We start from the raw sequence: 11,888 nt of genomic DNA on the forward strand, positions 1-11,888 counted from the left end.
TTGACCTATTGACTCCAAATTTGAAAGGAGTAATCCAAATTTTATGACAAGCGTTTTTATTCAATATGGTGACTCAAGGAGTTGGAAACTGTTTTCCTATATACAATAACATGTTTTCAGTTACCTTGACCTTATGACCCAAATTCAGTAGAAAGGATTATTGTCCCATGTATCCAATATTGATGCAAGATTGAAGATGTTATGTACATGTATTTCAATATAAAATGAAATGCAAATGTTGTAACCGTTCAAACTGCCCATATGTTCACTCTACTTGACCGTTTGACCCCAAAATCAACAAGAGTCATTTTCATGCCATCAAAATTAATCTATGTAATAAAGAAAATTAGTTAAACCAAAAAGCCATTTAATTTCCCTTCAATCACTTAAAGGGGTATAGACACAGTTGAGCTTAAAAATTTATTTGTCTATTATTATTGTTTACAGTGCTTACAGGTAACTAACGTATTGCTAATGGTCAACCAAAATTTTAATATCAGTTGTTGAGTTGAAAGTGAGATACAGCACTCGCAATTCTTTGATATGTAAACAAGGCTCGGGCCATGTTTTTGTTTACATGTGGATAGCTTGATAGAAAATAGCATGTTTAAAACAAAATGAGATGTGCTTAAACACTAGAAACTATTAAATTATGTTCAGAATTAACTTGTAAATAGAAAAATCTGCTTTAAACGAAGTTTTTACAGGTAAATCTAACTTATATGTAAAAAAAAAAAAAAGGACATGAGCCTTGTTTATATAACAAAGAATTGTGAGCTCTGTATCTCCCATGTAGCTTGATTACTGACATTCAATTTTTTGCTGACAATTAGAAATACCTTAGTTAAGCATTGTAAACATTAAGAATGGAAAAATAAAATTTGAAAATATTCAGTTCAAATCGTGTCCATGCCCCTTTAAAACTTTTACATTTTCTGAACAAAACTAGGGAATGAGTGAACAAGATTTATTTCATGTAGATTGTGTTCACTTTTTTTTTTATAATATGTCAGGTGATCTACCCTGCAATATACACTTTCATTCATCTAATATAATTGAAACACATGGTAAGTTTCTCATGGAGTTAGTACATGCCAATGTCCTTAGAGTCCTCAGTATCACGTACAAACATCTTATCTTTCTGTGTTACATTATACACGATAGTACTGACAGAACACACACACAAAATATTTTATAAAAATTCTAAATCGACATGTCTAATAAAACTAAAATAAGGAAACTTTAAAATAAGTGAACAGGTTTACATGGAATAATACATTTCCTAAAAATCTGGGGATAAATAGAACAATACCATTAAACAAAATTAATGGACGAAAAAAATTTGAAATGTCTACCAAAGGATGGACAGGATGATATACCTCTAACTTCAGTGGAGTGTGTGTGTGTGTGGGGGGGGGGGGGTAACAAGTATATAAAGTATACCAAATTAAGATCTGCTATCACTGAAGTTTCTGATTTGTTGTGCTTTTATACAAGTTGGACATCCATTACAGAATTAAATTAGTGTCAACAAGATAATTTCTAGAGATTGAACAGAAAACTAGAAAACTGACACGGTCAGCAAGGGCCCCGCCGAGGGTTATTAGAGGAAAGTGACATCTGTATTTGATATAGCAATGTTTGGGGCTGGTATATATGTTAGAATTAATAATATATAAAGATACATTGGAATGCCAATTTGTGAAAAACGCATCATGAAGCATATTTATGAGAGACTTATGCAATTTAAATTACTTCTGTTTCACACACACTCATGACATCCACTCAAACACAACAGAGTGCAACAAAATCCCATTCTAATAGAGGATTCAAAATGGATAACTGGTACAAAATATGGTACATCCTATTCGAAAAGGATTATGAATTTGACATATTGATGTCTTGGAATAGGAAATTCTGACATCGGGGCTCTAAGCGTTTTCAAACACATTGTCATTTGATAAAAGTGTTCTACATATTTAAAAATAGAGATTAATATGTCTTTACATACATAAGTGAGAAAATTTTCATTATTCCTAGCCGAGACATACCATGTATGCGCAAAAAATTCATGAGCAAATATCAAAATACTCACGTAGAAAATGTGGACCTTACCGTCAACAAGCGCAGTGAAACACGCCATTTCGAGATTTTTGCCGACGAAAGCTCGGTAACAGTAATGAATAAGGTACACTCATTTTGTATCTATTTTGTGACTTTCTTTATGAAAAGGAACAGTTGTGTAATGTGCAATTAGTACATAATTGAATAACTTGAAGCATGAAGCAGTTTCACTTTGCAACCGGATATAAGAATTTTTATTTCGCATTCCGATCCCGATCGAAAGTTGTTGACTGGGAAAGACGTGTTTTAATTCAATATACATGTAACATCAAGCATTTTTTATATCACATTAAAAAAAAACCCAAATATATACACATACACAATGTTGTAGAGTTATTTCTTGTAAATTTTCTATATATCAATACAATGCATATCATAATTCAAATTGAATTATCTCCCTTAGACATTGACAAATAAATATGGTCATAATAAGAAAGATGATGACATTCAAACAGACAGACAACGTGACATGACTTCAAAATATATAGGTATCTTCCTCTTATTGTAAAGTACTTCTGTACAAAATTTGAAAACTGTACAATGAAAACTGATTGAGTTATCGTGTCACAAAGAAAGTGTTCATAATAACAAATATAATGACACACATACAGACAGACAGACAAAGTGATATGACCCCAAAATCTATAGGCTTCTTCCTCTTACTGTACATTATTTCTGTACAAAATTTGAAAACTGTACGATAAAAATCGTTTGAGTTATCGTGTCACAAAGAAAGTGTTGACGGACAGACGGACGGACGGACGGACAATGTGATTACTATAGGGCTTCCCACATTTCATGCGGTGCCCTAATTAAGTCTGGAGATTGTCTGAATGTATTGCGATTTCGCAATCCGTTTCATTTTCCACCCATCCTGGCAGATGAAACAAGTTTTAACCATTTACGTCCATACTCTGAAATCTTTAACGCCACGTGGCTATAATCAATAATATCTATTGTAGATATTTGATTTTCTTCACATTTCCACTACAAAACTCAGCAACAAACAAGTTGTCACTTTTGTCCACACATAAACCGTACGGGTTCTTCAGATGACAGGTATCTATATAGCGGAGGAACTGTCCATTCTGGTTCAGGATGTGGATACAGTGGTTACTAAAGTCTGCTGTCAGGATCTGACTTTGACTGTCTGTTGTGATTCCCCAGGGTTGGAATGCTTTGTTTTTGGTAGTAGAAGAATGACCAGTGTATCTAAATCGGAGTTTTCCAGCCTGGTTGACCACTACTACTGCACTAGCTTCCCAGTCAGCCACACAGATATCCAGGTTTCTGTTCTCACTGATGTATTTAGTATTACTATTTCCTGAATATAGAGGCTTACCCTCATCATCATACTGGATTGTTTGTTTCTCTGTGGAACCTGAGTAACGGACAACTTTGGATTGTGTTTCATCATCACTGTACATGGTAACAAGGAGATCACCAGAGAAGGTGACACAGAGATTGAAAGGTATCCAGCCCTGTAGTCTGATCACCTCCTCTGTCTGTCCACTCTTCACTTTATTCACAGTCGTTATTACCCAGTCAGAGTACACTAGATCCCCATCACTTGTCACTGCTATATCACGTGGAAATATCCATGATTTTGTTTTGATTGTATTGATAACTGTACCTTGAACATTAAAGCATTTCATATCATCGACTTCTGCACTTGTCCAGAATTCGTCTTCACTCAGACAGGTAACATTGTGGAGTTTTTAATACCCAGTATTTATTGTAGTGACAAGCTCTGGTTCATCCATAGGAACTTTCTTCAGTGTGTCACCATTTTGATCTGTTGTAAATGATAATGGTATCAAAGATCCCAGTGACTTGTAAAGTTGTTCACTGTCTATCATGTTTGGACTAAATGTAGGCAGCGAGACTCGGACTTTGGGGGGAAGTTTTCTGAATTCTTTGTTTTGGGATCTGTATTCCATGGTCACAGACACTTCATTGGATTCCTCCATTTCCTTCAGAGTAATCAGGGATTGCTCAATAAGGGACTGTGTCTGTTTAATTTCATCCAAATGTTTCTTCAGAATTTCCAGGTGTTTGATTTTCATCTCTTCTATTTCATTTTTCATTTTGTTGATGACATTGTCAATTTCTTTGTGCCATTCCTCTCCAAGTTTTGTAACTACTGTTTTGAAATTCACATATTCTTCATCCAAGTTAGTTATTTGAGTTTCTAAATCAGTGACCATTTCTTCATATGTTGGAGAAATAATGTTTTCTATCTCCTCTGAATCTTTTGTTATGTCTGCTTTTCTTTTGTTGTAGATTTCAGAAAGAATTGAAAATGTATGCCCCTTGTGTTTATCCGAGGACAGCTGGTTATCAATACAAAAGGAACAGACAGGCATGTCACATTCCTTGCAAAGAAATTGACATTTTCAGTTTGATGTGTACTACACTTTGGAAAAATCAAGGTTGATTTTCGATTTTGGAATGGGACCACTTTGTGTTTGTCGTAGTCATCAACAATGTGTTTTCCTATACAGGCAATGCATAGATTGACGTGGCAGAAATCACAGTACATCTGTACTATAGCTGTCTCACAAAGGTCACATCGGACGGCATCTTGGGTACTGTGGTGGGGGTCCATGGCTACTCTATATATTCTACAATTTGAAGAATATGAAATTAATCAATTATATTATGACAATTTAGATAAAACAAGAGGTACTGTGAGCAATGCTCACTTCTGAGTGTAAAAAACAAATGGTATGACAAACCTTGGGTATTCTCGTTTGTAGGGAGAAATGGATAGGATATGAAATTAAATGTGCATTTTATTATGATCTTTGCTTTGAAGGGGGACCGTTTTTTAAGGATATGTAACACACCCCACTGGATGGCAAGTGAACAGGTTAATAAAATATAGGAGACTCAATGTATGCAACTGACAAATACAAAGTTGTTGAAGTTAGCAAACTTCAGAATAAACTTCAGTATTATGATCCAAAAGGTATCTAGGAACACAGGATCTCCATGCGATGAAAAAAGCCGTCAAAGAATTTAAATGGAAACCATATTGCTACTTCGATGTCCAGTGCGCGTGACCTTTGACCTTTTGACCCCAAAATCGATAGGGAACATCTTCATCCCATGGGTAGTCCATATGTATGATATGGTGACTACAGGTGGAAAGGATAACTTTTTAGAGCCCGGAAACCATATTGCTACTTCAATGTGCAGTGCACTTGACCTTTGACCTTTTGACCCCAAAATCAATAGGGAACATCTTCATCCCATGGGTAGTCCATATGTATGATATGGTGACTGTAGGTAGAAAGGATAACGCTTTAGAGCCTGGAAACCATATTGCTACTTCAATGTCCAGTGCGCTTGACCTTTGGACCCCAAAATATGTAGGGAACATTTTCATCCCATGGGTAGTCCATATGTATGATATGGTGACTGTAGATGGGAAGGATAACGCTTTAGAGCCCGGAAACCATATTGCTACTTCGATGTCCAGTGTGCTTGACCTTTGACCTTTTGACCCCAAAATATATAGGGAACATCTTCATCCCATGGGTAGTCCATATATATGATATGGTGACGGTAAGTGGAAAGGATAATGCTTTAGAGCCCGGAAACGATTGCGTCTACAGACGGACGGACGGACAGACAGACGGACAACCCGATTCCAGTATACCCCCCTCACAACTTGTTGCGGGGGTATAATAAGTGTATATGAGTGTTATATTTAAAAGTGAGAAAATGCATACCTCTTACAATAATGAATATTCAAAGACATGATAAATCGTATGTATTTAACAAACATCTCCCACACTTTTGTTTCATACTCGGTAAATGTTACAACATTCCATAATCAATATTTGTATTTCTTATTCCCTATCATTGACTTTGATCTGAGGTTTTCAATTCTTTGCAACAACTAATATCAATTTAAAAACGTTGGAAAAGCTCTGACAGTTCATCTGTTAGAACAGGTGTCAACAGCCAACGCTCACTGAATTAAGTTGTATCAGCCTGAGATTTCTTCTTACAGTTTTGTGAAATATACATAGCAATATGTATTCTTATCTCAATCACTGAAAAGATGTAACACTATCTTTGTGAATCCAAGTTAACAGTTTTATATCGCAGAATATTAATGATCGTCTCAGGTTTTACAATTAATTATTTACTTAACATACATTACATAACCAGTATAAAATTAATTATCTGTTTAATATGTATTACATAAAAGATATTACAATTAATTATCTGTTTAACATGCATCATAGTAGCAGATATTATAATTAATTATCTGATTAACATGTATTACATAACCAGTATTAGAATTAATTATCTGTTTAACATGCATTACATTACAACCATTACAATTAATCTGTTTATCATGTATTTAATAGAAGCTATTACAATGAATTATCTGTTTAGCATGCATTATATAACAGGTATTATAATTAATTATCTGTTTAACATGCATTACATAACCAGTATTACAATTTTAAAATTATCTATTTAATGTGCATTACATATCAGGTATTACAATTAATTATATGTTTATCATGCATTACATAACAGGTAATAGATTTAATCATATGTTTAACATGCATTACATAACCAGTATTACAATTAATTATCTTTTTAATGTGCATTGAATAACATCAACATCAATACATATTGCAATTTTACCACTAGGAGCTTAAAAAATAACTAAAGGAGAAATATTGGGAGTCAAACGATCGATCTCCGTGGCTGAGTGGTTGGAGCATCGCGCTCAAAATTGCACGGTCTCTCTCCTCTGTCAGCGCAGGTTCGAATCCTGCTCGCACCGGTAAGTGAGAAAGTTTCCCAGTTTACTTTCGGAAGGTCGGTGATCTCTTCCCATGTACATTGTATCTGGGTTCCCTCTTCCACCAATAAAAACTGGACGCCACCAGATAACTGAACAAGAGACCCATGGGCCACATCGCTCACCTGAGTCACCTTGGCCCATATCTGAAGACTTTCCATATATATTTGCATGTAAAAGCTAATAGTCCATATCATGGCCCAAACTACCCTTTGCAAACTTGAATCTACACTATGTCAGAAAGCTTTCATGTAAATGTCAACTTCTTTGGCCCAATGGTTCTTGAGAAGAAGATTTTTAAAGCTTTTTCCTATATTTGTATGTAAAACATTGACCCCCCCCCCCCACTTGTGGCCCTATCCTAGCCCCCGGGGGCCATGAATTGAACAAACTTGAATCTGCACTATGTCAGGAAGTTTTCATGTAAAAATCAGCTTTTCTGACTCAGTGGTTCTTGAGGAGAAGATTTTTAAAGATTTTTCCTTAATATTTTTATGTAAAATTTTGATCCCCTATTGTGGCCCCATCCAACCCCAGGGACCCATGATTTGAACAAACTTGAATCTGCATTATGTCAGGAAGCTTTCATGTAAATCTCAGCTTTTCTGGCTTAGTAGTTCTTGAGAAGAAGATTTTTAAAGTTTTTCCCTATATATTTGTGTGTAAAACTTTGATCCCCCCTTGGGCCCCATCTTATCCCCGGGGGCCATGATTTGAACAAACTTGAATCTGCACTATGTCAGAAAGTTTTCATGTAAAAATTAGCTTTTCTGGCTCAGTGGTTCTTGAGGGGAAGACTTTTAACGATTTTTCCTATATATTTGTATGTAAAACTTTGATCCCCTATTGTGGCCCCATCCAACCCCAGGGACCCATGATTTGAACAAACTTGAATCTGCATTATGTCAGGAAGCTTTCATGTAAATCTCAGCTTTTCTGGCTTAGTGGTTCTTAAGAAGAAGATTTTTAAATGACCCCACCCTATTTTTGCATTTTTGTGATTATCTCCCCTTTGAAAGGGACATGGCCCTTCATTTGAACAAACTTGAAAGCCCTTCACCTAAGGATGCTTTTGGCCATGTTTGGTTGAAATTGTCCCAGTGGTTCATGAGAAGAAGATGAAAATCTGAAAAGTTTACACACAGACAGACAGACGCCGGACAAATGTGATCAGAAAAGCTCACTTGAGCCTTCGGCTCAGGTGAGCTAAAAATTGATGAGTGTAGCGGAAAACATCAATCTTCATATCAATCTATCTATCTATCTATCAGCTTTATATGGTCATGATGAGCAAATGTATATCATCTCCAATGAACATAGAAAACTACGGCCCTATCATAATAATGACTGTTGACGATTCTTAGAGGAATACAAGCTGTATCTGACGGTATTTTTTTTTAACTATTCAATTATAACACCTATCGGTATAACTAATATATATAATCCCCAAGATCTGAAGAAAAATTCAGCAAAATAAACATATGAATATTGTTTGAGAGCATACATACGATGAACATCTTAAATTTTGTAAAACCGCTATTGCGTTGTGCACACAAACATGGGAACGATAATTGCCGGACATAATAGGATTGCTGAGAGCAAGGTCTTGAACATAGACGAAATTTGACGTGGGTAACTACACGTTTCATTTGTTTTAAAACATTACATTGTTTCATGAGTGACAAGAAGTACAATAAGTGTACAAAAATAATAATTCCGCAAATGTGCCATTAAAATAAATGTTTTTGATAGTGAATTTTTCTATAAGATTATCATATTAAATTGTTTACAAAACTGAGACGTGCCCATTGCCTCTCTTTCGCTTTTTTCGGAACTGGTGACCTCCGTCAATCCGAGGTCAATGCACATCGGAGGTTACGAGCAGGAATTACTGATAGGATGACAATGATTCATGAATTAACATTTTCTGTTGATTTCACGGGTTTATTGTTTCAGATTCAATCCTATACTATGAAGTTATATGTATTCAATCACAAATATGTTGAATATTTGTTCTTTTACTTTTCAATTGATTTACCATCAGTTACAGCTTGTATTGCTTCAATAACTATTAGATATAACCAGCTAAATCTAAATATTGATTGTTTTGACAATGAAAGTTGTATAAGCTTATTATAATAATGACTGTTGACAATTCTTAACTATTAGATGCAACAAACTAAATGTAAATATTGCTTGTTTTGATAATGATTATAGTGTTAGTTAATTATAATAATGACTGTTGACAATTCTTAATAACTATTAGATACAACAAACTAAATGTAAATATTGCTTGTTTTGATAATGATAATAGTGTTAGTTAATTATAATAATGACTGTTGACAATTCTTAATAACTATTAGATACAACAAACTAAATGTAAATATTGCTTGTTATGATAATGATAGTAGTGTACACTCATTGATTCACAATATTCTCGTATATCTCTAGGACACATGGATTTTATAAGATCCGGCTTGGATGTTATAAAACTTTTTTGAGCACGTTTTCAACACAGAATATCACTGAACAGACACACTGCCAAATCAAAGCGAGAAAGGGGCACCTGCTCCGAGCATGTTTTATGCACTATCACCAGTCACAGGTGCTTGTGGACGGGATTCCTGGTACCCTCTTCATCACATTATTTTCCTTGGGTATTTCAGATATCTTTTAAGAATAAAATTATGTAACCTCAAAATGATTTTATTGAAATACCGGTAAATACACTTTGAGTGTTTTTAATGAAATAAATACACTTTGATGCTGCATATTTTAATTAAATACACCCGCAATAGTGATACCCAAGGAATTGAACATTTAAAGATACACAGAGGGGTATGCCAGAAGTCCTGTCTACAACCTGTGTCACTAGTACGTATGAAGAGTTTACATGAACTTTAGAGTCTTAAATTATCTATCAAGATTGAGATAAAAGGGAAGAATAATGTTTCATTAATCTGTCATAATCTGACCTTGATATACACTTCTACTCAATAAAAACTGCTTGAAAGCGTTAACAATAGGAAATACTGTAAATGTATTACATTTGGCTGTGTATTCTATTTAGCGCCTTTGGCGGAACGCAGCTTCCGCTAAATCAAGTACATCGCTAAATGCCATCCGTAAATCTAGATGTTTAAAGTAATTCAGGAATGCGCTAAATCAAATCCACGCTAACTTGTTGAAAAAATGATTTCCGCCAAATATCGTACACGCCAAATATAATACGTTTACAGTAAAATACTCATTGAAAAAATACATAAAAAGTGTCGGGACCCGCTCTTTAATTAAAACACAGATCAAGCTTTATTCAACTTTTCAAGACATGTTTAGAACAGTACATGTAGACAAAATGACTATCATTCTGTACATTAACAAATGATATACAGAAGTGTGAACATTGTCAGTATTAATACTTCTGAATGATTGTTAATTTATTGTCATTGTTATAATTAATTGCTTGTTGAGCTGTAAATGCCCCCCCCCCCCCCCCCCCCCCCCCTTGATTGGTGAATAAACAATAATAAACAATATATACTATCATCCAATTAAGGTTTCATATCGATCCCTTGTGTCTTCTTATTTCGAATATTTTATACCAAAATACAATGCACTGCATGTGCATGCACGCAATTGTACCTTGTTCTTTAATAAATAAATCGCTTTGAAATAATTCAAATAAAGTTTAAGAGAAAGTAAGATTGTAACATGGTAAGTTAAAATATGTGAAATAAGTAAATTTTTCATTTTACTGTTTCTTGAAACGGATATTTTCTGGGCACTCGGGGGGTACCAAATAAATTAATAAATTTCTTGGAATTCCCTTCCCCCAACTTTCGTTTTTGACTTAGATTGTTTATTAATCAATTAATTCCACATAAAGATAAAACCGACATTTTGAGGACGATGTATTATTCCTATGATTTATCATAACGTTACCTGTAGCCAGAGATGCTGTAGTATTACTGTGATTACATTTCTCTGTAAGTTGAACGGACTGCCGTCTCTAGTATTTTTATCATTATGATTACTCTGCGCTTGCCCACCGGAAAGACCCAAGATCATTAAGCAATTTAGAGTTATCTTTCTTGCCTCAGTATAATGCAGTATATTTAGTAGAATGTTGTCGGTGGCGGATATAAGGGGGAGGTGCACCCTTAAAATTTTCTATTTTGATCTTGTTTGAAAAAAAAAATAAACGATAAAAATAGCAATCACTTTTTCCATTCTCAGAGATCTTTTAATTTATTGTTACTGTTATTGGGAGAACTTATATTTCATTCCAGAAAATCCTTAAAATCCCTGTCATTCTATTAATTTCACTTCCTTAGAAATGACAGAAAATTGTACAAATTACTACATAGGAGACTTATTTCAAGCCCTCTAAAATCTATAAGATTCAGGAGCTTCCTTCGACTTCGCCTTCAGATTGTCAAGCGGTGAAAACATTTTCTTCTTTACTGTATCAAATCTAAGAGGTTATTTATCAGTCTGATTATACCTCCTTCTCTTAATACTGTTCATGACAGTGTAAGGAGAAAGGAGTGGTTTAAATCAGACTGGTTATTTAATGTGAACCGTAGCTAATATGAATTTTTCAATCATACAAGTTTATTCTTTGTCCCATTTTGAGGCATTATTGTAGTTGACTGTAATTGATAATAAAAATTAACAAACGTTAAAGTTACAGATCAGAAAATGACAATGGTCAAAGTTACAGATCAGAAATTGACAAAGTCAAAGCTTAGAATATTTAAGTATTAGCTTAAATTACATGTACTACCATCAAATAACTGTATCTTAAAAGCATGCTATGATGAACGAGTTTCCTGTAATGATAGTTAGACTGTAAACATTCAAAGAGAACTGGTAAATCTAGGTATTTCTCTCATATCTACGTATGTAAGATACAGATATTCTATGAAAGAAA

At 34.4% G+C, this 11,888-nt stretch overlaps 1 pseudogene; it reads right to left on the reverse strand.

Moving 5' to 3' along the window:
• Positions 1–953: 953 nt before the first annotated feature.
• On the reverse strand, positions 954–10,994 carry LOC125653836 (E3 ubiquitin-protein ligase TRIM23-like; annotated as a pseudogene).
• Positions 10,995–11,888: the final 894 nt, after the last annotated feature.

Source organism: Ostrea edulis, chromosome 7, assembly GCF_947568905.1.
Source record: "Ostrea edulis chromosome 7, xbOstEdul1.1, whole genome shotgun sequence".
NCBI classification, from domain to species: domain Eukaryota; kingdom Metazoa; phylum Mollusca; class Bivalvia; order Ostreida; family Ostreidae; genus Ostrea; species Ostrea edulis.